This window comes from Nycticebus coucang, chromosome 11 (genome assembly GCF_027406575.1).
Source record: "Nycticebus coucang isolate mNycCou1 chromosome 11, mNycCou1.pri, whole genome shotgun sequence".
NCBI classification, from domain to species: Eukaryota; Metazoa; Chordata; class Mammalia; order Primates; family Lorisidae; genus Nycticebus; species Nycticebus coucang.
Genome location: NC_069790.1, coordinates 87,028,395 through 87,055,956, shown reverse-complemented (window position 1 = coordinate 87,055,956; position 27,562 = coordinate 87,028,395).

The window sequence follows — 27,562 nt, the reverse complement described above, 5'->3', positions numbered from 1 at the left end:
TCTTCTTAACGATAGTCATCATGTTGTACAGTAGCTCTCTTGAGCTTATTTTTTCTCTTTGACTAAATTTTTGTGAAAATTTTCTAAAAAAATTTTACTAAATTTTTGTGATGTTTTGTCAACGTCTCTCTAACCTGCCCCCACCATGTGCTAGTAACCACCATCCTACTCCTTCCGTGAAAGTAATTGCTTTAGATTCCACATACAAGTGAAATAATGTGGTATTTGTCTTTCTGTGCCTGGATCCTTTGTCTTAAAACAACATCTTCTATGGTCATCCATGTTGTCACATATGACAGTATTTCCTTCTTTTTGTGGCTGAGTAGTATTCTGATATGTATATATTCCACATTTTATTATTTATTAAAGGACACTTAAGTTGATCCCATATTTTGGCTGTTGTGAATAATGCTGCAATAAATGTATTTATCTAAATACTTTAGATACATTTGCCCATCTAAATATAGCCCCTAAACTATATTTCCTTTGGATGTATACCCAGTAATGATATTGATGGATAAATGAAAGTATTATTTATAACTTTTTGAGGAACTTCCATACTATTTTTTTTCTTTTCTTTTCTTTCTTTTTTTTTTGCAGTTTTTGGCCAGGGCTGGGTTTGAACCCACCACCTCCGGTATATGGGGCCAATGCCCTACTCCTTTGAGCCACAGATGCCACCCTTCCATACTATTTTTTATAATGTGTGTACTATTTAATAATTGTCATTACTCCCAACATGGTGCAAGGGCTTTCTTTTCTTCCCATTCACTAACAATTATCTTTTGTTCTTTTGGTACTAACCATTTTAATAGATGTGAGGTGATATCTCACACTTCTCTGATGAGTGATAATGTTGGGCTTTTTTTCATATACCTGTTGCTCATTTGTGGGTCTTCTCTTGGGACATGTCTATTGAGATTCTTTGCCAATTCTTTCTGTGCCTGGATCTTTCTGTAACCTCACAGACTGTCTACTTAAAGTCTCTATTGGGAGAGAGAGAAACGTACTGAAAGATGATGTCTAGTGTGCTTGCCCCCCAGGACCCCAAAGTTCTGCCACTGTTGCCAGAATGTGTACTCTATGTTACAGGTTGGGTTTTCTAAAATTATTTTATTAGAGATTAATGCCTGTGAAAGGGATGAGAAAGAAGTAGGATTGGACAAAAAAAGAAGTTGAAATCATGGAAACCCAATAAAGCTTTGGTCAACTCCTGGAATACATGGTCCACTATGTTGGAAAGGCCAAAATTTTGCCTCTTGTTCTATCAGTCATTGGATGTAGACTACTTAAAAAGGGTACACCTTGATTTGGACTGCTAGAACCTGCCTAAACTCAGCACTCATATCAGCTGTGCAACAAATCCTTTATTAAGGACGCAAGCAGTGTATCTCCTTGTCCATCACAATATATTTTCTACATACCCACGTTCAGATAACTGGTCAGTTGTATTTTCATATCTCATATCTAGAACAAGGCATTGTGTTTAACATGCTCAATTCAGTTGCCTTTTCCTTCTCATTTGCCCTTTATATTCTCCACCCTCCAACACAATACTTTCAGGGGGAGTCAGAGGTACAGGCTCTACGCTGAGTGATATTACCTATATTGTCTTGCATATTTCTTTTATGCAGATAAGAAAGGATATGATAATGCTCCAGATAGTCAACTGGATAGTCACTATAAGGTTGGAGCCTGAACCCAGTTCATCCAAGGTCTGTCTGTGAATTCCATACCTTAGCCCCTGAACTATATTGCCTCCATATGAAGTCATTTAAACACTCATCCATGAAAAAACAATATTTTAATATAGAATGCTTATATACTAATGCCATACTTTTCAAATCAAAAGACATGCTCAAAAGACATGCTCTTTTTCCTGATTTTATGCTTCATTTTTTTTTTTTTTTGCTCATCGGCAGTTATTTTTATAGTTCCTTGCTATATTAATTTAAAAACAAAGAATGACAGTTATCACAAATGTATTTTTGGTTTAATGAGAGAAACATTGAGCATAAGAAATATTTTACTGGTACAAGATGACGTACATTTCCTAATACTTTAGATAAATTTTCCAGTCTAAATCATTGTACTGACTGCATTAAAAATTTGTAATCTTTGTATCATTTTCTTGACTGCATATTACTGAAAGGTAGTCATCTAAATATCTCATTTCTGTGAGTGGAAATTCTCCCAGGCGGGTCCACTATAAACCCTTTCCTTCAGTCAGATGTTCCCTTTATAGAAAGCCATTTTCAGTTTCCGTTTCAGCCAGGGTTATCGCAAGCTAAAAATGTAAACACAAGTTGTAAAACGCCTGTTGTTCTGAATTTTTTCAGAATAAGTTTTTTTAAAAGGATAACAGATATGTTTGTAAGAAGTATATCGATGCCTCAGTGGAGACTTTAGCTGCGGCTATCAAAGAATTGCTCCAGCTTTTTATAATTGGATGGCAAGACACCAAATCTGCTCCCTTAAAGACTGCAGTAGAGAAAACAGACACATATGGCCTTTCCTCTCATTTGTCTACTCAAATGATTTAGAGAAGAGTAGCCATAGAGGAGATTTTATAGTGTCTATTTTGCAAAACAGTGCTTGTAACTTGCTCAAGTTTAGAACTTTTGGACACATCTTCTGGTAAAGGGAACCCCCCTCAAACACATACACACAAACCTGCCAAATTTTGTGATTTTAACCATTCAAAGAATGGTTAAATACCATTCCTTTCCACCAATGCTTCATAGTTTGAGCTTGGCTCTGTTTAGCTGCTGCAAATCAGAACATCCTGAGACACTAGTTACTCACTCATGTTCTAATTCACAAAATGGACTGACACACAAATGCATAAAGAAGGCTTTCTTCACGGTAGTTAAGAATTCATCAGCTGCCTGCCATACGTTTCCTCATTGCTGAATATCGCTAAGCAACTTATTAGCAAAGTTATTTGCAGTATAAATTTAACACCTTAATCCATTTCTTCATAAATTCCCACAGGTGATTATTTCAGAGAATATTGTTGAGTGGCATGTTCCCTTTAGGCCTTTCCTGGTACTCATGAGAGTTTCTGGAATATAGGACAAACATTCTTGCTAGAAAGTTAAGATCTTTAATTAATAGGAAACACTGTATTAAACCTATATAATCTTTTTCTTCATGTTGCATTTGTGATCTGAGATTTCTTTAAGGTAGCCATGCTACCTAGAGCTGGACTGAATGTGCTGGCTTTATTTCCTTCAATAGGTCACATTGGACCCTCACTCACTAGGGTTTGTTCTCAGTCTTTCCCTTTTCTTCACAAGATATTCTGAACCTTGACAGGTCACACAAAATAGCTGTCCATCCTGCAAGACTAGAATTCTCTCCCACCATGACCAATCCTCTTTGTGTTTGAATTGTAATGTGTTCTATTAACTGCCATTGGTTTTTGAGAATCTATTAACCACTGTTGGAACAGACCGCAGTTAAACAAAACTATGAAAACTACAGATGCCTAGGGACTACCCCACTCACAACCATACTGAATCAGAATCTCTAAAGGTGGGCAGAGATCTGTTTTGTACTAAGTTCTGAGGTGACCCTTGGGAATATTAAAATTGGAGAACCACTGAGTCACAGAAAGATATTTAACCTACTTCAGTCTATAATTCAATTATCAAAGGGTCCTTGAAAATAAAAGTATTCTGAAGACATCTGGTCACAACGGCTCTGTCAGTAGTTGTTTTGAAGAATGCGTCTGTTCCAAACCTTTAACACTGAAAGATAAAGTGAAAAATTAAAAAAAGATAAAGAGCAGCACAAAGCCTGGCTCTAAAGCAAACTAACATCTTCTTAGACCAGAAGAGGAAGGCAAATTCAAATTCGAAAGTGTGACTGAAAGTAAATGACTTTTGGAAGTCTGAATCTGAAGCTGTCAGTGGGGTCTCACTTCCTGTGTTTGAGCCCTACTGCTTAAAACCCAGGACTCTGAGTTCATGAAGGAAGTTTGGATTCAGGATACACAAATTATGGTTTTGTGCGAATTATGGGTTTAGGGAGGCAGGAGGACAAAGAGCCATCTTGTCCTCAAGATCTAAGCCAAAAGAAGGAAAGGAAAAAAAAAGGCCAAACCAAAAGCTAAATCAACCCAAAAACAAATAAAACAAAACAAACCTCTCCTATTCAAAATGATCCTGCAAATCCAAATTCTAAAATGCATGAAGAATTTCACACAAAAGAAGATAGCCAACATGGGCATCAATTAACAAAAATCAATAATAAAAACATAAATTGACCCCAGATAAAAATAACATAAAATGCCAATATGAATGAGAAATGAAAGTGAAATATGGGCCTAGAAAGCTAAGATTCTCTCTCTCTCTCTCTGTCTCTCTCTCCTCCCCTTCCCCACTTCCATCCCAATGGCCCCATTGTGTGTTCTACAAAATCTGCTTCAGAATTTCTACCAATCTCTCCAGCATGGCTCTTTATAATAATTCTATTAAATTACCTCATAAGAATTCATAAATGGTAGTAAATATTTTTATCACAATATTTAAAAGAAGGCATTGATCATTTTCTTAAGTAGGATAACTAAGATAAACTTGGAACTAAAACTTAATTCTGAAAGGAAGAACAATAAAGTTCTACTTACTTGTTGATTTAGTTACTGGCCTCATTTATTTCTCTTTTCTAAGGATAAGTTTATGTTCTAAATTATATTGTGATGTATATACCCCTAAAGTCTTGTCTGCAGATGTGGAATAACAATTTTAAACAAGGGTACTCTAAACTTGCCTACCACACATTACGTGTATTGTGCTACCTTCCTTGAAATATACAGAAGTTTTTTGATTTCCTGTGTGTCATAGTCAACTACAAAGGTGCAATCACAAACCATTTTCTAAACTGCAGAAGAGGTGACTAAGATATATATTGGCTGAGAAAATGTAGCCATTCAGAAGGCAACACATGAATAATCCACCCATAAGTGATGCCTTTTCATGTGAGAAATAGTAACATCATTCCAGAAAATGGTTGTTATGACCTCTCATTTGTAGGATATCCAGGAATTATCTGCCTAAAGGCATTGACAAGAAGATAGATAGGGTCAATGAAATTGATTCTCACATTAAACATGATAAAGACATCTAATATGCGATAGAATATCGAACAAATATTTCAGTTACCTAATTTTTCATAGAAAAAGTAACAACAAAAAAATTTTACGAATATTAGTTAGAAGTCTCAGTCAGCTTTTATTTCAATCTCAAATTCTGCCCCAGTCTTCTGCTCTGGTTTCATGTGCAATACTTATGTATAAATACATGTATTGCCTATATTGCTTAGTTGTCAAGTTCAAGAAGATTATAGGCAAACATTTTATCATATTTCATGACTGTGATTTGAGTGGGGAAGGTGGAAGATCTTGTAGATAACTAAGAATGTTGACCAGGGGATTGTGGAAAGAAATTAATAAGCCTTTGCTTTTTTTTTTTCTTCCTTTCATTCCTTCTTTCTTTGATCCCATCCTTCTCTCTTTCCTTCTTTCCATTATTCAATATTCAAATATTTGAATTTCATTCAAATTTTTACTCTATGCTATGTATATTAAAAATATTCTAACAAAAGGAAAAAGTTAAATGGTTTTACTTTCAACCAAATGTACACAAAGCACTGTTTGAATAGGGGAGACACATGAAATTCTGCCTGAAGTGGTTAAAAGAAGTTAAGGAATTACCTAAGACATAGCATATGAGTATAAGTTTGCCATGCCAAGAAATAATGGGTGATTGTTCAAGAATCAAACGGCTGATGGTCTGTGAGGATGGCAGAGACATGAGAACCATGTGTTTTCAAGCAGTTATGAGAAAGTCAGGTCTTTTCCCTAGGGATAATATTGTCACGGTTAATTTTACATGTTAACTTTGACAGGTTTTGGTGTCTGGTTGTTTGGTCAAACTCTAGTCTTGGTGTTGCTATAAAGGTGTTTTGTAGATGTGATTATTTTCTACACTGTGAGCCTCATCTAATCAGTGTTAGCTCTGCTGTACACATTTCCATAGCTCATTCACTTTACTCCATTCTCTAACCTCAGTATAGTTATACTCAATAGGAATGAGGTAAAGACAGAAGAAACCGAAATTTAATGAAATTAGAAATAGAAAAAAGACTTAGCTAAAGCCAGTTAGTAAAGGTTAAGCTGTGATTGGAACTTCATTTTGTATGACCCCAAGGTCTTCACTTTCAACCAGTAAACTGTTTCCTTAGAATGTAAGCTGTAGAGGGGTAATAAATACTTCAAAAAGGGGATGAATATAATTTGATATCAGGGTGGGTAAGTCGTCTTACAAGATGGAAGATGGATTGGAGGCCAATGAGTATTTTTTTTTCTAATCATGAGTTGTTTTTCCATTTTTTTTTTTTTGTGTGTGTGTGTGTGTGTGTGGTTTTTGGCCGGGGCTGGTTTTGAACCCGGCATATGGGACCGGCGCCCTACTCACTGAGCCACAGGCACCGCCCCATTTTTTTTCTTTTTTTTTTTTTTTTAATAAAATGAAGAACTTGTATCACATGGCACCCAAAGCACAAATGGTCCCATTTGATACCCCTAAGTCATTTTACTGCCAAATGCCCTCTCTTCAGTATGGCCACTAGGCTTGTCTTTCCTGTAACCATTTGACTAAATCCATTTCACTAAAGCTCTTTGATTAAAGTTAAGTCCTCCCTTCTTTATCCATTCCTTCATAACACTTGAGTGTTCAAGAGTGTTGTAAAAAAGTAACCCATTTTTTAGACATCGGAAGGTCTACAATGGGATTTATGTGTATGTATGTGTTCAGTAAATATTAAAATGGTTTAAGGCAATGAATTCAATCATGCTAAACCATATCCATCACATACTTGCCTGCAAAGAAGTTATAATCTGTCTATTTTATATAAGTGTAAAATTGTTCCTATTTCAAAAGCATTAAACCATCCAGTTACAATTAATTAAAGCATGTCTTATATACATAGTTACATAAAAATGTGTTAAATAAACAGAACTGGTACATATAATAAATTTCCTCTAAAAATTTATGTCCATAAAAATTACAGGGCATCTATTTTTCATTTTATTTCATTTAAGGATATTTATATGGGATAATTTTATTAAATGTTTTGCACTTAACAAATTTAAAAATAATTTTAATCTAAGTAAATATAAGCAATGTTAAATCAAAGTTACAGATAGCATTCTATTGTTAAGAAGAGACCACCACATCTTCTGTAGTCAAAAATATCAGCAAATCAAGAAGTAGACATTTTAAGTAGAAGTAAAAATTCAACTCCACACTTTGCACTCCTGTTTGGTCCCTGTTTTTGTACACTTCACTAATGTGGGCAGTTTTGACCCAGATTGGATTTATAACAATAAAATGATACTTTTGTGAAGGTTCATATGTTTTTCCCATTGCATTGCTTCCCAAACATTACCCAATTCTTGAGGTTCTCAATCTATAGCTACCTGTCCTTCTGCTTCCTGGTTGTTTCGTCTGTCTTCTCACGCTCACCTTGACTCTTGCTGTCAGATTCATCTTCCCACTCTTCTGTGGCATGGGCAAAAACAAAGCAAGAATACAGTCAGAAGGATGTATTTCAGAGTCCCAAATCCATCATTATTTACTTCATGACCTTGAAGAAGCTTTCTATGAGCCTCATATCCTTTGATTAGAATAATGATATCTTTTGAGACAGGGTCTTGCTCTTGCTCAGGCTAGACTTGAATTCCTGAGCTCAAAAAATCCACTCCTCTCAGCCTCCCAGAGAGCTAGGATTACAGATGTGAACCACTGCACACAGCTAGAGTGAGCCTTTTAAGATTTCAGTCAGATTATGTCTACTAACTACTCAAAATGCCCCCAATGACTTTCCATTACATTTAGAAAATAAATCCAAAAAAGAGAAGAAGAATGATATATATATATTTTTTTTTATTGTTGGGGATTCACTGAGGGTACAATAAGCGAGGTTACGCTGATTGCAATTGTTAGGTAAAGTCCCTCTTGCAATCATGTCTTGCCCCCATAAAGTGTGACACACACCAAGGCCCCACCCACTCCCTCCGTCCCTTTTTCTGATTTTCCTCCCCCCCATTACCTTAATTGTCATTAATTGTCCTCATATCAAAATTGAGTACATAGGATTCATGCTTCTTCATTCTTGTGATACTTTACTAAGAATAATGTGTTCCACTTCCATCCAGGTTAAAGGAAGGATGTAAAGTCTCCATTTATTTTAATAGTTGAATAGTATTCCATGGTATACATATACCACAGCTTGTTAATCCATTCCTGGGTTGGTGGGCATTTAGGCTGTTTCCACATTTTGGCGATTATAAATGCAGCTGCAAAAAACAGTCTAGTACAAGTGTCCTTATGATAAAAGGATTTTTTTCCTTCTGGGTAGATGCCCAGTAATGGGATTGCAGGATCAAATGGGAGGTCTAGCTTGAGTGCTTTGAGGTTTCTCCATACTTCCTTCCAGAAAGGTTGTACTAGTTTGCAGTCCCACCAGCAGTGTAAAAGTGTTCCCTTCTCTCCACATCCACGCCAGCATCTGCAGTTTTGAGATTTTGTGATGTGGGCCATTCTCACTGGGGTTAGATGATATCTCAGGGTTGTTTTGATTTGCATTTCTCTAATATATAGAGATGATGAACATTTTTTCATGTGTTTGTTAGCCATTCGTCTGTCATCTTTAGAGAAAGTTCTATTCATGTCTCTTGCCCATTGATATATGAGATTGTTGGCTTTTTTCATGTGGATTAATTTGAGTTCTCAATAGATCCTAGTTATCAAGCTTTTGTCTGATTGAAAATATGCAAATATCCTTTCCCATTGTGTAGGTTGTCTCTTTGCTTTGGTTATTGTTTCCTTAGCTGTACAGAAGCTTTTCAGTTTAATGAAGTCCCATTTATTTATTTTTGTTGTTGTTGCAATTGCCATGGCAGTCTTCTTCATGAAGTCTTTCCCCAGGCCAATATCTTCCAGTGTTTTTCCTATGCTTTCTTTGAGGATTTTTATTGTTTCTTGCCTTAAATTTAAGTCCTTTATCCATCTTGAGTCAATTTTTGTGAGTGGGGAAAGGTGTGGGTCCAGTTTCAGTCTTTTACATGTAGACATCCAGTTCTCCCAACACCGTTTATTGAATAGGGAGTCTTTCCCCCAAGGTATGTTCTTGTTTGGTTTATCGAAGATTAGGTGGTTGTAAGATGTTAGTTTCATTTCTTGGTTTTCAATTTGATTCCAAGTGTCTATGTCTTTGTTTTTGTGCCAGTACCATGCTGTCTTGACCACTATGGCTTTGTAGTACAGACTAAGATCTGGTATGCTGAAGCCCCCAGCTTTATTTTTATTACTAAGAACTGCCTTAGCTATTCCATACAAAACGCAGAATCATTTTTTCCAAATCTTGAAAGTACGATGTTGGTATTTTGATAGGAATGGCATTGAATAGGTAGATTGCTTTGGGAAGTATAGACATTTCAACAATGTTGATTCTTCCCATCCATGAGCATGGTATGTTCTTCCATTTGTTAATATCCTCTGCTATTTCCTTTCTGAGGATTTTATAGTTTTCTTTATAGAGGTCCTTCACCTCCTTTGTTAGGTATATTCCAAGTATTTCATTTTCTTTGAAACTATGGTGAAGGGAGTTGTGTCCTTAATTAGCTTCTCATCTTCACTGTTATTGGTGTATACAAAGGCTACTGACTTGTGGACACTGATTTTATATCCTGAAACTTTACTGTATTTTTTTGATGACTTCTAGGAGTCTTGTGGTTGAGTCTTTGGGGTTCTCTAAGTATAAGATCATGTCGTCAGCAAAGAGGGAGAGTTTGACCTCCTCTGCTCCCATTTGGATTCCCTTTATTTCCTTGTCTTGCCTAATTGTATTGGCTAGAACTTCCAGCACTATGTTGAATAGTAAAGGTGACAGAGGACAACCTTGTCTGGTTCCAGTTCTAAGATGAAAAGCTTTGAGTTTTACTCCATTCAGTAAAATATTAGCTGTGGGTTTGTCATAGATAGCTTCAATCAGTTTTAGAAATGTGCCACCTATACCTATACTCTTGTGTTCTAATTAGAAAAGGATGCTGGATTTTATCAAATGCTTTTTCTGCATCTATTGAGAGGATCATGTGATCTTTATTTTTACCTCTGCTAATATGGTGGATAACATTTATGGACTTGTGTATGTTAAACCAGCCTTGCATCCCTGGGATGAAGCCTACTTGATCATGATGAATGACTTTTTTGATGATAAACTGTAATAGTCAGCTTTGATTTTGTTGAGAATTTTTGCAACTATATTCATGAGTGAGATTGGTCTGAAATTCTCCTTTTTGGTTGGGTCTTTTCCTGGTTTTGGTATCAGGTTGATGTTTGTTTCATAGAATGTGTTGGGGAAGATTCCTTCTTCCTCAATTTTTTGGAATAATTTCTGCAGTACAGGAATAACTCTTCCTTGAAGGTTTGATAGAATTCTGGTGTGAAGCCATCTGGACCAGGGCATTTTTTGGTTGGAAGATTTTTTATTGTTTCTTTGATCTCAGTGCTTGAAATTGGTCTGTTCAGGAGCTCTATTTCTTCCTGGCTGAGTCTAGGGAGAGGGTGTGATTCCAAATATTGATCCATTTCCTTCACATTGTCAAATTTCTGGGCATAGAGTTTCTGGTAGTATTCAGAGATGATCTCTTGTATCTCTGTGGGATCAATTGTTATTTCCCCTTTATCATTTTTGATTGAGGTTACTAGAGATTTTACTTTTCTATTTCTAGTTAGTCTGGCCAATGGTTTATCTGTTTTATTTATTTTTTCAAAAAACCAACTCCTTGTTTCATTAATTTTCTGAATGATTCTTTTGTTTTCAATTTCATTGATCTCTGATTTGATTTTGGATTTTTATTTTCTTCTACTGAGTTTAGGCTTAGATTGTTCTTCTTTTTCCAATTCCATAAGATGGCTTGTGAGATTGTTGATGTGCTCTCTTTCTGTTTTTTGAATGTAGGCATCTAAAGCGATGAATTTTCCTCTCAAAACTGCTTTTGCAGTATCCCACAGGTTTTGGTAGCTTGTATCTTCATTGTTGTTATGCTCAAGGAAGTTAATGATTTCCTGTTTTATTTCTTCCTGCGCCCATCTGTTGTTCAACAGAAGATTGTTTAATTTCCATGCCTTTGGGTGGGGTTGAGCGTTTTTGTTAGAGTTGAGTTCCACCTTTAGTGCCTTATGGTCTGAGAAGATATAAGGTAAAATTTCAATTCTTTTGATTCTGTTGATATTTGTTTTGTGTCCCAGGATATGATCAATTTTGGAGAATGTTCCATGAGGTGATGAGAAGAATGTATATTCTTTATCTTTGGGATGGAGTGTTCTATATGCGTCTATCAAGCACAGTTGTTCTAGGGTCTCATTTAAATCTCTGATATCTTTGTTTAATTTCTGTTTAGAGGATCTGTCCAGCTCTGTAAGAGGAGTGTTAAAGTCCCCTGTTATGATGGTATTATCAGATATCGTATTGCTCAGTTGAGTAAGGTCTGTTTCAAGAATCTGGGAGCATTTAAATTGGGTGCATAAATATTTAGAATTGAAATGTCTTTGTGTTGTATTTTTCCCTTTGCCAATATAAAGTGACCATCTTTGTCTTTTTTTGACTTTAGTTGCTTTAAATCCACGTGTATCTGAAAATAAGATTGCAACTCCTCTTTTCTTCTGAATTCCATTTGTCTGAAAAATTGTCTTCCAACCCTTGACTCGGAGCATTAATTTGTGTTTTGAAGCCATGTGTGTTTCTTGCAGACAGCAAATGGATGGCTTGTGTTTTTTAATCCAGTCAGCCAATCTGTGTCTCTTCAGTGGGGAATTCAAGCCATTAACATTTATTGAGATAATTGATAAGTGTGATAGTATTCTATTCGTCTTATTTTGTGAGAGTCCATTGCTTAGTTTTATCTTTTGCTTCAGTGTGGAGGTTAGGTTCTGTCCTTTAATTTCTGAGTTCTTACTTTGCTGCTGATCCATTGTGGTGGTCAGTGTGCAGAACAGGTTGAAGTATTTCCTGTAGAGCTGGTCTTGTTGTGGCGAATTTCCTCAATGTTTGTATATCCGTAAATGATTTGATTTCTCCATCAATTTTGAAGCTTAGCTTAGCAGGGTACAGAATTCTGGGCTGGAAATTGTTCTGTTTAAGTAGATTAAAGGTAGATGACCATTTTCTTCTTGCTTGGAAAGTTTCATTAGAGAAGTCTGCGGTCACTCTGATGGATTTGCCCCTGTAGGTCAACTGGCGCTTACTCCTGGCAGCTTGCAGAATCTTTTCTTTTGTCTTGACTTTGGACAGGTTCATCACAATGTGTCTTGGAGAAGCTTGGTTAGAGTTGAGGCAACCTGGGGTCTGATATTCCTCTGAAAGCAGTGTTTCAGAATCTTTGGTGATATTTGGGAAATTTTCTTTTATAATATTCTCTAGTATTGCTTCCATTCCTCTGGGGCATTCTTCTTCCCCTTCTGGGATTCCTATAACTCGTATTTTGGAACGCTTCATAAAGTCCCATAATTCTGACAGTGAACGTTGTGCTTTGTCTCTCTTCTTTTCTGCCTCTTTTACTATCTGAGTTATCTCAAGAACTTTGTCTTCTACCTCTGAAATTCTTTCTTATGCATGGTCCAACCTGTTGCTGATACTTTCCATTGCATCTTTAAGTTCCCTGATTGACTATTTCAGTTCCTTCAGCTCTGCTATATCCTTTTTATATTCTTCATATCGTTCATCTCCTATTTGATTCTGTTTTTGTATTTCCTTTTGGTTATTTTCCACTTTATTAGCAGTTTCCTTCATTGTTTCCATCATTTCTTTCATTCTTTTTAACATGTGTATTCTACATTCCCTTTCTGTCATCCCTAACATTCCTTTATAGGTGGAATCCTCTGCACTAGCTACCTCATGATCCCTTGGTGGGGTTGTTCTGGACTGGTTCTTCATGTTGCCTGGAGTTTTCTGATGATTCTTCCTCCTGATTCTTCCTCGTGAGTGATTCCTTTTATCTGTTTCCTTGCCCTAATTTTCCTTTCACGTCCTCTTCGTCTTTAAGTTCTTGTGCCTGTGGACTTAGGGCTCGATGAGTCCTTATGGTACAGGACCAGAAGGGTGAGATGGTTGAAGAGCAAGAATGGGATGAAAGAAAGGAGGACCGAGTAAAAAGAAAAAAAAATAGAGAAAGGAGAGGGGGTGTGTAAAAGGAATATTAACAAAAAGAAGAGAGGCACAGAAAGAGGGAGACAGAGCAATATAGGGGTACAGTATGGTACTTTGACACAACTTTAAAGAAAACCCATCTCTGGGGGTGCCCAGTTTGGTGGTTCCCTTGAGGTCAACAGCTCTTTGCTAACCTGATCAGACACAGTACCCCACCTCCACCAAGTAGAGAGGAAAGACAAAAATGCTATGAATCAAACCAAAACAAGCAAACAGAAAACTTTATGGGATAAAATGTGGTGAAAAACCAAATAATAGCGGTAGAAACACCAGCAAAAATGAAGTTCTAGTTATTGAAAAAGGCAGCAATGGGACATTATAATTAAACTAGAAAAATTGAGAAAGAAAAAAGATCTGTATGGAAAAGGTTAAAATTAAAAAACAAAACAACATCAACAACATCAAAATAAACAAAAAAATAACCAAACCAAAAAAAAACACAACCAAAAGCAAAGTAGTGTGTATATGTTGTTGAATATTGTATTGTCTGGGCAACATGTGGTCTTCTGGGGTATGAGATGTTAATCACAGTTCTGATATGACTGGAGGCTGCTGATTTCTCAAACCCAGCAGGTAGACACCCTAAATCTCTCTTCAGCCCACTTAAAAGGCACTTTGAACTTGTAAACTTGCTGAGCAGAAGCTTTCCCAGGAAAGTGCTTGTCACTGGAATCACTGCTGAAGTGGCTATCCACTTACCCAGTGTGCCAAAACCAGTCTCACTCTGCCCCTGACACTTGGCTCAGACCCCACCCTTAGGCTCCTCAGTTGCTAGGTTACTAGCTCCCACCTGGATTCTAGCTCTGCGACCCTGAGGTTGGAGCTTGCCGGGGCAGATCACTCACAATGGCTCCCTGTGACCCACAGCCAAACACTATTAGCTCCGTCTGGCTCAGCAGCTCAGACTGGGGCCCTAGACAATGGCCAAAGTTCTCCGCACTCCTGCTCAGGCTCTCCCCAAGGCAGTTCAACTGAGTGCCAAGTCCAAAGACACCAAAACAGTTCACAGGTAAGGCCTTTCCGGTTTGCAGTCTCTCTGCTACTGAACTTACAGTTGCGGGTGGGTTTAGACCCATTGAACACACACGACCACTTGCCATTTTCCCACTGTTTTAGTCCTCCCCTTGGGGTCCAGAAGTCTCTTGCTGACTCCCTGTATCCTCACAGGGGTGATGATAGGTAGATCCCACCAGCCAGAGATGCCTGGAGTCCTATCTCCCCAGACTCACGGTATCCCAGATGCAAGGAAGCTGTTACTCAGCTGCCATCTTGCTCTCAACCTCCAGATATCTTTTATGATTATTAAGTCTACATGAAATACTTCATTATTAGTCTTGTATAGAGAGTAAGAACTCAATAAATATTCATTCCCTAACATGTTTTGGTGGTTTCCTATTATACAAAGGATAAATTTTCCAATCACTTAGTACTTTGTTATGGAAAGAAATGAATTCTGACATTTGGTCTTGACCTACCCTCCACTCATTCCCTTGCGACACTTTAACACGAACTCTGTGGTCAACCAAGTCCATTAATCATCTAACAATAAATCATTTCCCCTGACAAATTTGGGGTCATTATTGTATAAATGTTAAGATTTTGGAGGTCTAAATGTTATGCAACTTGAGAAGATTTGGAAGGAAGGAAGGAAAGGAAGGAAGGAAGGGAGGGAGGGAAAGGAAGAAAGACTGGATATACAAAACAGAGTATAGGCTTTTGAAGGGGCCCATAATGCCCTTTACTAAGCTAAATTCTTTCCATTTTCCCTGCTTATTACAAATAATTTACTGTCAGCTCTTAAATAAGACCTCTCACCCACTGCAATATGTTTCTTCTCTAAATTCTTTTAATGCCTATTATCTACACTCACTTAGCATTGCATATTGATTTTTATAGTTATTTAAGTTAATATGTATATAGGCTTTTACAAATTGATTTGATTACCAATTCCCTAGGTATTGGTTTTGTACCAATCCCACCCTCTCCTAGCTCAATTTAATGTTTTATTTACATGGATGATCAGTATTTGTTTTTTGACTCTTATCAAAGATATTTCTGAAATACCTTTTTTAGTGAAAAGATAGCTTATTTTCTACCATGTTTTATTTAAATATAAATTGTTTCTATTATAACTTCAAAGGCACTAACCCACCCAATGAAAATGAAATAAAACACTTCTTATTTACATGCTATTTGAAATATGTTAAATAAACTAAACGGTAAATAAAATAGATGCCTTGTAAAAGTTAATGCTCATGAGAATTATGGGACATCTACCTCTCATTTTTTCTACATTTATATGGAGATGATTTTGTTAAATTTTTTACTAAATGATCAGCTCTGTGAATTTTATAGTTTCTTTTCCTAAAGAGGCCTAATTCTAAAATAGAATGTTACCCATATAACATTGGATAAGAGGGTGTATTTCTAAATGAAGTGTCATTAAAAGCAGCAGCAAGGAGAGCATTTATGCACCATGTCTTAAACCAACCTTCCTTCATTTGTGCTGCTGTTGAACTATATTCCTTAAGCCCTTGATGTTACTATATCAGCAAAATATAATAAATTAACATGAGTAATCCTCGACTTTTATTATACTGTATCTTTTCACATGAAAAGCATATAAGTAGGCATGAAATACCATGAATTTTCTCCCCCTAACTGCATTATATAAAGAGCTGTCGTAGGCATATGAAGTGCTTTTAATCTGAATGAACTTCATTAGCTTTGGATTTAGTTGTGCATTCAGGGTACAAGTTAAAAGGCCTACCTGTTTGCTCAGGCTTTTCTTGGAGTTTGCCTGAGCAACACGGAAACGATGTAGTGAGATGGGATGGAGGTATTTTAAGAAGTAATTATAAGAAAAAGTGCTTCTGAACGCTCACAGTGATCTGTTTAACAGTCTGATTCATTTCATCTAAAACTAATCATGAGTTGTCTCAGGGGAGTGTCTCTCCAGTGAGACCTTTACGGAGTCTCAATGAAGAGGAACCCAAAGGAGGCAGGATGTGTCACAGCCACAGTGACAACTGCTGTTTATCAAGGGCGCGCTCTATGCCCGGAATTACTCTAACTACTGTGCAGGTCTCATTATGGAAGCCTCATGACAACCCTCTGAAGTGTATATGGTTATTTTCCTAATTTTACAGACGTCAAATAAAGGCCAGAGAGGTTAAATAACTTGCCCAAGGCTACACAGTTAGGTACCAGCGGAGTTGAGATTTGAAGCCAGACAGTCTGGCTCCGGAGGTACTCTTCAGCCACTTTGGAATGCAGAGAACACAAAATAAATAAACAATAAAAAAGACAAAGAAAGATTCTATGTTTAAGTTTATATTTTACAGAGGAATGGCTATTATTATCTACAGGCAGAATAATACATTACTACAAATGTACTACTTAAGAATTGCTTATAAGTAACATAAAGTGATATTAGAAGATAAAGACATAAAAATGACTTTTAAGAAAGATAAAAGACACTGTCCATATGGAACTCTGCTAACTCACGGTGGCCTGAGGCCTCTGTTAAAGATAGAGCAATGCTAGGTTAAGTAGAGGTGTGTGCATGTGGGTGTGGAGGTGGAAGGGCAATTTCTGTCTTCAAAAGATTCCCAATTTCACTATGAATCATTCATATAAATAAATAAATATATTACAGATCAGAATAAATTCTGAAAGAAGGGAATTAAAGTGTAATGGATATGAAGTAACGTACATGTTAATCACCACATTTTAGCCATTCCACAATGTATATGTTTATCAAATCATGTTGTACACTATAAATATACATCCTTTTTTTTGTCAATTAAATATAGTGACATATAAGTGTTAGGATATTGGTATCACGGATATAAACCTATAAGACAAATGGGGCACAATCTGTCCCAAGATTAAGTAGAGAACTTCTTGGATAAAATATTTCAGGAACAGCATGGTATGAAACCTCAAAAAAGTGCTGGATCATGAGCAATTTAGATAGGAGTGAAAGTTATGTGATGTTGCGAGTGAGCAAGGTGATATCAAAACCATCATCAGTGATCATAAATATACTGAGATCAAGATGCACAGGAAGAGATGGAAGGAAACTTCTGTGCAATGGGAAAGTGGGTGGGGGGAGAAACAATATTTCTAAATAGTCTCGAAAGTGTGTACATACTTCCATACTTGACCTAAAAGAATAAAGTAAATTTTATATATTTAAAATGGTGCAGCAGAGACACAAAGCATTAAGAATTTTACTAACGCTGGTATTCAGGAAGGAGATCAGGAGGAGGTGAAAATGTTTTAGATGTGCAAGTATTACAATGTATGTCATGATGAGAAGAGAAGGAGGAATGTCAGACAGAAGTAAGAGTAGAAACAAGGTCAAAGTCAGATGAAGGGACAGCCCAGGTGACAGCCTGGGACTCCATGCAGTTCGGGATAGATGACTGGAAGGGCACTACTCTGGACTGGGGGAGCTGGAAAAGGGCAAAAGGAGTACATAAGAAGTAGAGAGATAGGTAAATGCCCAGCTGTGAAGGCATTGGGATGCCCTGGCAAGACATTGGGTCTTTAACTGGAATCGATAAGCCTCAGCTGTGTTTCCCTTAAGGGGCCACTTGCTCAGAGAAGTGCTATTGGAAGATTTCACTATTATTAGGATATTTACATTCTACAATTTAAGTAATAGCCACTGGCACGTAGTAAGTGGTAGAAAAGTATTAGCTATTATCATTATCAGTTTTAATAGTAAGAGGGTTAGTTTCCTGGGGCTGAGTTGTTTGGCTGGATCTAATGTTGCTCTTTAACACTGACCTCCGAGGGCTGTGGATGTGGTGGTAATGGCATGTCAGTGCAGCCAACTGAAAACCACTGAGCTACTGTAGCAACCTCCATCAGTGAGCTGACCACCTTTGTATTACAGAAATCAGTGAGCAGGTTTAACAACTTCAACAGGTGAGCATTTGCAAATATGAATACTACTTTAATTCGGAAAAACACTGTGATCCACAGTAAAAGCCAATCCTGCTGCCTTTAAGCCAGTGGGTGTTATCCTTGCCTAAGAACCATAGGATCATGCCCTTAATTAGCTAATTATTTAGAAATTAGAAAGGAATCACTTAACAAGGAACACATACCCCATGATACAAATGACATGAGTGGTCAGTAAATTTATTTTCAAGAATTAATAAAGAGTGTCAATGAAATACATATGGTCTTCAAGTGTAATTAAAAACAAATTACAGGGTAGAGAAATATCAAACATGCTAGTAAATTAATATCCTCAATTAAAACAAAACCCCCCAAATTTTTAATAGAAAACATATGTATTTTCTGCATGAAATATGGAAATGATTTTCCTCTTTCTGACTCAATGTTTATTTAAAAGAATCAAAGACTGCAGAAGTATATGAAGAATAATATTTCACTGAGCAAAAGATACTGAATGACTATAACAAACAATTTCCCTCCTCATTTGTTTTGGCGGTTTTTCCTTCTGCTAATTAAAAATGGTATATTTGAACAAGTAAAAAATAATCTACCATAAATAGTGATCCTTTAGTTTTTTGTAGTTTTTGGTACAATAATAAATATGACATTCTAGATGTATAACAGGAAATAGTATCACTTCAATTTATTAAATACTCTCCCATTTTCCTTGCAAAGGAAAAAATTCCCAGGCCTGGTGAAGTATGTTCTCACATTTTAAAACAATCATAGATTGTGCTCTGTGAAGCTGATGGTAACCTCGGTCAACAATAATATACAACAAACTTGACTCTGTTAAAGAGTAAGTGGGAATATAACCAAACAATAGGTATAAGCCAAACCAAAATACAACAGATTACAATATCTACTACAATTTCTAAGTGAATTTATTTGAACCTCATTTTACTAATTATAAAATCATCAGTGCCTTCATGTACCTATCTGTTGATTACTTAGCTAGCCACTTATTTCACAATCTTTTTAAAATTTTTATTTCAGAATAATACAGGGGTACACACATTTTGGTTACTAAATTTGCTTTTGTACATTTTAAAGCAAATTTAAAAGTGTGCCCTTTGCCCAGGATGTGTGCATTGCACCAATTATGTGTGAATTCACCCAACCCCCCACATGCTTGATAGCCTTTGAATTTTACTTACATATGTGAACATAAGTGTTGATAGACTAGTTCCAATTTAGAACTGAACACATGCAATGATTGTTTTTCCATTCTCTTGGTACTTCTCTTAGGAGAATGGTCTTCAGTTCCATTCAGGTTGTTACAAAAGATATTAGGTCATCATTTTTTTAGCTGGGTAGTAATCCAGAGTGTACATAGACCACATTTTATTAATCCACTCATGGATTGGTGGGCACTTGGATTATTCTGCATCCTTCCAATTGTTAGTGGTAATTGTGCTGCTATAAATATTCAAGTGCAAGTCTCTTTTTGACAAAATGTCTTTTTCTTCCCTTTGGGTAAATAACTAGTAGTGGCATTACTGGATCAAATGCTGGCATGGAGGTAGAGAGAAAGAACATTTACACATTGTTGGTGGGACGGCAAACCAGTTCAACCTGTATGGAAATTAGTATGGAGCTATTTCTCCAAAAAACCTACAAATGTACAAAAAGAAAAAAAGACATAAAATTGATGGAATGTGTAGGAAAAATCAAAGTGAATGATACAAGATAAAGCAAAGCATACAAATACTGAATATAATTTCTCATATACTGTATAAGACATGGGCTAAAAATTTGCCTCTGGGATTCCTGGGAATCAACCGAAAGAAAAATGGACAATTTTCTAAACACACAGCTCGAAAACTGAAAACAGGCATGATACATCTTTGAAATATGATTGAAATTTCTGTCCTAAGTTTTCATAGTACAGACTATTGTGAAAAATAATTCAAGGTAGAAAATTAACCAATGCTACCAACATCCTTGTAATAAACCTAAAGGCAGGTTCTCCATAACTTTCTAAAAATGTTTCAATATAATTTGCTAGTATAAACCCACATACCAACCATAATCTGGTTTAGTTTTCCATACCTGGATTATTCCAATAACATCATTTGGATTATAGAAGGGCTAAAAATACTTTAAATTATGGTTCTTAAAAATGTGGATCTGGATCATAATCTTCTTAGCAAAGTTTCTCAAGAATGGAAGAAAAAGTAGCCAATGTACTCAGCCCTACTATGAAATTAATTTATAGCTTTCATTACGAAAGCTATAACCCAACTACAGCCCAAGATGAAGGGGAAAGAGGAGGAGGGGGAAGGGAGGAGGGAGGATGGGTGATGCGAGGGTGACTGGTGGGACCACATCTATGGTGCATTTTACAAGGGTACATGTTAAATTTACTAAGTATAGAATATAAATGTCTTAACACAAAACTAAGAAAATGCAATGAAGGCTATGTTAACCAGTTTCATGAAAGTATTTCAAATTGTGTATAAAACCAGCACACTGTACCCCATAATTGCATTAATGGACACAGCTATGATATAAAAAAAAAAAAAAGAAAGAAAAAATGTGGTCTCCAGACCAGGAGCATCAACATGACTTAGGAACTTATTAGATATGCAAATATTTCAAACATTCTGAATCAGAAACTCTGGAGGGTGCAGCCCAGCAAACTCTAATACTTCCAGGTGCTTGCTGATACTTACTTAAATTTGAGAATATTACTTGCCACAATATTCTGTCTCTATTATTTCTTATAATTTATCTTTATATGTATTTGGAAACAGAGCTAGACTCTTTGGCAAATAAAATCTTATTATCTGATTATAGACTTACCAAGATTTTGGTTTCTTTCCTCTATTTTTTTCAGCTGGTATCTTTCCAGCACTTGCCCTTTCAACCTAAGCTTCCACCTTGAACAGCTATCTAAAAAAAGAATGAAAAATGAGGCAAGCTACAATTGGTCATTTGATCACCCCTACCACTAATAATAAACAAAGCATGTGTCCTACTGGGGTTTACAATATAGTAGGAAGACAGAATTTGTTAAGTGACTTGAGGAAATATGTTAGTCCCATGTCATTTCTGTTCTCTTATCGTTAATAATCAATAGTAATATGTGTATAGTGTGATTCTACATTGTATGAAAACCAATGTACTATTCCCAGAGTAAACACTGTGTAATCTTAAGCAAGACTTGATTTGGTTCAGGAAAATAATTGGGATAATCTCTTTACCAAATATCTCATTAACTTTTATCAAACAATCTTGGTTGTCACTTTCTTTCTGACATACATATACAGATATCTATATACTGTGTATGTATTTATGTATGTATGTGTCTATCTATGTGTGTGTCTATCCCCTATATATGATGTATTTAACTCTACAAAAATTATAATCATTTGGCTTTCTCTTGTGAAAATCTGTATATCAAGATTTATATTCAATATTTGGGGTTTGGATCATGTGATCTAACATCCTAATTTTATAGATGAGCAAACTGAAGTCTCTGTTTTAGATGACTCAAAATTATTAAGAAGATTTTGTTATGCTTCTACCATTTACTAAATCGTAAATTGGTAAGGCCTACAACAGGGGAAAATAATGATCAAATTTTCAAAAATTGAAAATTCTGTGTCGATTAGGCCATTGGAAATGCAAGCCTTCTGTAGATCATTTTCATTTTCTTTAAAAGGTTTATCTTTCTAGGAGATAGAAAACAAAATACATCTCTATATCCTATCACCAAATTTCAATGGAAAAGATGAGGAAAAATTTGCCTCCACAGACAATTCATTTTTTATCTCAGATGATGTTTAAATACCATTAAAATTCACATTGTAGAAATAATTCACCAATACTTATTTACAAAGCTTTTAGATAAGTATTAATATCTAGATGCTAATCAATTAAATTGCTCATCAGATAAAGAGAACAAAATGTGTGTTTAGTTGAAAATGCAAATAAGAACGTGTTTATATGAGAAACTTTTAACAGACAAATTGATAAAAGCAGAGTTTGCTGCTGATAGAAACTCACTTAGGAACATTCTAGGAATTTTATTATTGAAATCCAAATTTAAAATGATCTAAATTAGAAAATTGTACATATATCAAAGAGAACACTGACCCAAGATTAATTATCAAAAATCAAAGGAAAATATTCAAGAAAAGAATGACCAGGAGATAAGAATGATTTTTATATTTTTAAATATAGTAAAAAATGTAGGAGAGGAATTTTATGCAATTCAAATGGCATACTTCTTTTCAGCATCAAACTGGCAATCCAAGACTGTGTTTTAAACAAGAAAAATAAATTATGCTAAATTTTAAAAGAAACAAATATAAATACAATTACCAGCACTCTGGGAGGCCAATGCGGGTGGATCACCAGAGCTCACGAGTTCAAGACCAGCCTGAGCTAAAGCAAGACCCCACCTCTAAAAAGAGTTGGGCGTTGTGGCAGGTGACGTAATCCCAGCTACTTGGCAGGCTGAGGCAAGCGAATCGCTTGAGCCCAGGAGTCTGAGGTTGCTGTGAGCTATGATGCCAGGCACTCTTCCAGGGGCGACAAAAATGAGACTATGTCTCAAAAAAAAAAAGGAAATTACATTTTGACACCAAACCAAATACCAAAATCATTTCTTGATCGATTAAAGTGTCTATGAACTATAGTTATCAGGCCTGATATGTGCTTTTGTAAATAAATTTTTAATAAGATAAAGCTATACCTATTTTTTTACACAAATAATTTAAGGTAATTCCTACTGCCTTAAAGCTACATGTGTATAACCAGTCTTGTGCTAAAAGGAACCAGGTCCAAATCGTTCAGCTATTTATGTACTACCACTGAAGAATTGAGTATTTGACAGACTATGTGGCTTGCAAAGACAAAAGTGCATTACATACTGTAACACAGCATGCCTAGGTATGTACACCAGATAAACCCTTGTATATGTGCATGAAGAAATATTGTGAGATTATTAAGGAGGATTTTCTCCTTGGAGGAGAAGCCATAGTCAGGAGAACAAGAAAACTGGGATATGTTCATAGCAGAGTATTATACAGTGGGTGTTCTGTACAGTGTCATATACCCAGTACTGGAGGCTTTGGGGTCACCTACCATAAGCCTCACACATTTATACATTTTAAAAATATAAAAATCATTCTTATCTCATGGGTGGTTTGATTTGGCCCATGGGTCAGATTTGGCTGGCTGACCATAGATTGCTAAGCCCTGCTATATGACGTCAATAATTTACAATTGTACAGCACACCATTATTTCACAACTCCAAAGCAAACAAATCCAAACAATCTATTTTTTGTAATAAAATGATTTTTAAAATAATTAGAAAGATAGACACAAAATTCCTTATAGTCATTCCTTCTGGGGGAAGAAGGGAAATGAGAACACCTAAGTAGATGAAACCATATCAATAATATTCTAGCACTTAAATTGGGCAGTGGAATCATGGATATTTTTCTTATTATTCTTCATAACTTAAATATAAGTTTCACACATTATTTTTACATCTCAAATTTAATATCATTAGAAAACTCACTGTATCCCTAAATGATTTAATTTTACAAAATTGATTTTATTCTTAAGAGTCGTGTCCCTGGCTCTCCATTATGCTTCTCATCACTAAAGGAGCAGTCATGGAGACTTTCAGGGGAAATCATGAATAAATTAATTGAGACAGACGTGCATAGGTAATTATGAATCCCTTTCACATATATAAATATTGCATCTCTACATATGGCCATAAAAAGTTTAAAATTTGAAATACTGGATAAAGTAATCTATTTCCTGAAGTTTAAAACAGTTCATAAGATTATGTTTATATGACTCAAAGACAAAGGCTCAAAGGCTATATTGTACAGCCGGAATAGTTATAACGTCTGTCAACCGTATGTATATATTTTCTAAATATACACATTACGCAAAGAAATTATAAAACCTCAAAACTATAGCTCACCTAAAATAAATATGGCATTGTATACAGGGTGTTGGCTTGGTGCTAAGTAATTACGGGAAATAACATGAATGTGATCCTTAAGTTATACAGGCTTATATCAGGTTTCTGCAAAAATCATATAAAATTCCTCTTTCTAAGGGTCTGCAGGGGAAACACAGAATATTAATTTTCATGGTGTTCCATTCCAGTATTTCTGTAAGAATTATATGTCTGGATAAGGCAGTTACTACATACTAGCGCTAATATAGTTGAAAACATTCCATGAATTGAATAAGAATATTTCCATCCAAAAAGTTCCAAATAACAGGTCACCTCAAGTGAATGGAGAAAGGTATAATTATGGGTACATTTAATACCTGTAATGAATTCAACTTTGAAAGATTTCCATTGTTTGTATGTCATATACTAGTTATAAATAAATTTTTAAAAGGTATAGCATAAAGAGAGCATTAAAACTTCAAAGATGTTTTATAATACATATATATACACACACACACTGTATTCGTTATATGGCAATGACATACTATATTATTCAGTTGTATGCAATCTTGACTGCCAAGCAAAATATATTTGCCCAATCTAAAATTATGGATTTTTATTTTCTTTTCTGTTCAAATTATTTGGATGAAAGCTAGCATTTATAACTATCAAAGCCTGATGGATGATCAGATAAAGACTTAGAAAAAACATTCACATACTATAAGTTAAAAATATGAGTTAATGGAGAAAAAAAAAATCACCACTCTGTAATAAATTGAGGTGATAAAAAGAATGCCCGTTAAGATTTTGTGGAAAAAGTGAAGTAATACTACTTTATGTTTTTCAGATAAACTGAACATATTTCATGAGCAATGTTTTAACTTCCAAAAAAAGGTAAAAATAAACTTTGAGGCGGTATCATAGATCCCCAAAGACAAATTTTTAGGAGTTTATATGCCAATGATATTTAAGAGTTGGAATGAATAGCATTGTTGCTGTCTTTCAAGTCACAATAACAACCTACGTAATAGACCTTGAATTTTCAATAATTTTAATGGATTTGCTCATTATCGATAATGTTGGTCACTGCCAAGAATATTAAAATAAGTATACTTTTTAATTTACTTATTTGTTCACTCACTAAAAAAAATGTAGTAATTACATACTAACTAGTTGGACGGTTTTAATCAAATTATGCAAAACGTTAAATCATACAAACCTAAGAATCACATTATCTGTTTAAATAACATATTCTTAAAACTTAATTGGCTTCTGTTGGAGTAGTAAACACAAAACTGAGAGATCCACTATAAATACTTTAATATTAAAATATCGTTCCACTTCCTTAAGTGCCAGTTTTTGTTTTTTTCTCCACCTTTTCCAAACTAGATTGGAAATATAATTGAAATAATAATTGAAAAAATAATTCATGTTTTGACTGATTTATTTTGTTCTCTTTTACAGATATACTTTTTGGTAAATACTTCTAAGTATTTTAATATACATATTCTGTTTAGAAAATTCATACTGAATATAAAGTCATTAAATAGTGAAGTTAAATTAGTAACAGTATTAAATTAACAGACAGTATTAAATATCACTCAGATTTTCACTACAAATTATGGATGTCTGCTAATATTTTGGAGCATCACTTTCAGACAGGTTTGGGTACAGGTATGGGTCTAAGTATCAATCTCGGCCAATAGGTAAATGGGCAGGAAGTAAAGGATACTCTTGCATGCCTAAGAAAACATGACCAGTTGTTGAAAGAAAAGTATCGAAGAAAGCCTAGATGCTGAAGAAAAATACACTGGCACATGGAGGTCCGGGTCGTGGTGATTATTTCCTAGACTTGTGCTTCTCCACAGACTGGTATCATCAGCATTACCTATATATTTTGCTTGGCTCTCATCGTATGCTTACTGAATCAGAATCTGCATTTTAACAATATTCTACCAATTTGGATAGACAAGAACCATTCTAAATGTCTTGTGAGTCTCCTACAGAAAGTAGAGGTGGTGAATCAGTCCAAATTACTGGTTAGGGACAATAGGCACAGTGCTTAGAGACCACAGAACTTTAAAGGACCATCAGATTGTACTGATTTCTTTTAAAATCAGAATCAAATTAACTTTCCTATGGAAAAAAATATTTTTAATGGATGATCTAATATATTTCATTTCATGTTAGCAAAACTCCAAAGTACTATTTTTTATATGATCTTTATGGAGGAAGGGACCCAGGAAGGCAAAGGTTCCCAGGCTTGCGATGTATAACAAGATACCCCCCAAATGAAAGAAATCTTGGACAGTCATCTCAGCGGAATTTCCTTTTTTGTCTTGTCATTAACTGTTAGATGCATTTTTCAGAAAGAATTATAGACCCCCCCCGAAAAGATCTTAATAAAAATCAGTCCTTTATATATAGTTAACGTACCACCCATATTCAGAAATATTCATTTCGAAAAGAAACCTACTGTATTTATTTTGGATGTTTTGTTTTTAAATTAGTACCATCTCACTGATATCCATTTTCCCAGGTCAATAAAAACCTCTCTAAATGTTGTGTTTTAACGACAGTATGCTACGCTATCTTGTAAAATAAATACTGTCAGTGAATTTGAACATTCAGTTTCATCTTATTGCTTTTATAAATAACCCTGTGATAAATACATATCTTTGTTACAGAGCCACAATCACTTCCTTCAGAGAAATTCTTAAAGTGAAAGTATTGGTTCATTGAGTATACGCTTTTTTTTTTTTTTTTTATTGTTGGGGAATCATTGAGGGTACAATAAGCCAGGTTACACTGATTGCAATTGTTAGGTAAAGTCCCTCTTGCAATCATGTCTTGCCCCCATAAAGTGTGACACACACCAAGGCCCCACCCACTCCCTCCTTCCCTCTTTCTGTTTCCCCCCATAACCATAATTGTCATTAATTGTCCTCATATCAAAATTGAGTACATAGGATTCATGCTTCTCCATTCTTGTGATGCTTTACTAAGAATAATGTCTTCCACGTCCATCCAGGTTAATACGAAGGATGTAAAGTCTCCATTTTTTTTAATGGCTAAATAGTATTCCATGGTATACATATACCACAGCTTGTTAATCCATTCCTGGGTTGGTGGGCATTTAGGCTGTTTCCACATTTTGGCGATTGTAAATTGAGCTGCAATAAACAGTCTAGTACAAGTGTCCTTATGATAAAAGAATTTCTTTCCTTCTGGGTAGATGCCCAGTAATGGGATTGCAGGATCAAATGGGAGGTCTAGCTTGAGTGCTTTGAGGTTTCTCCATACTTCCTTCCAGAAAGGTTGTACTAGTTTGCAGTCCCACCAGCAGTGTAAAAGTGTTCCCTTCTCTCCACATCCACGCCAGC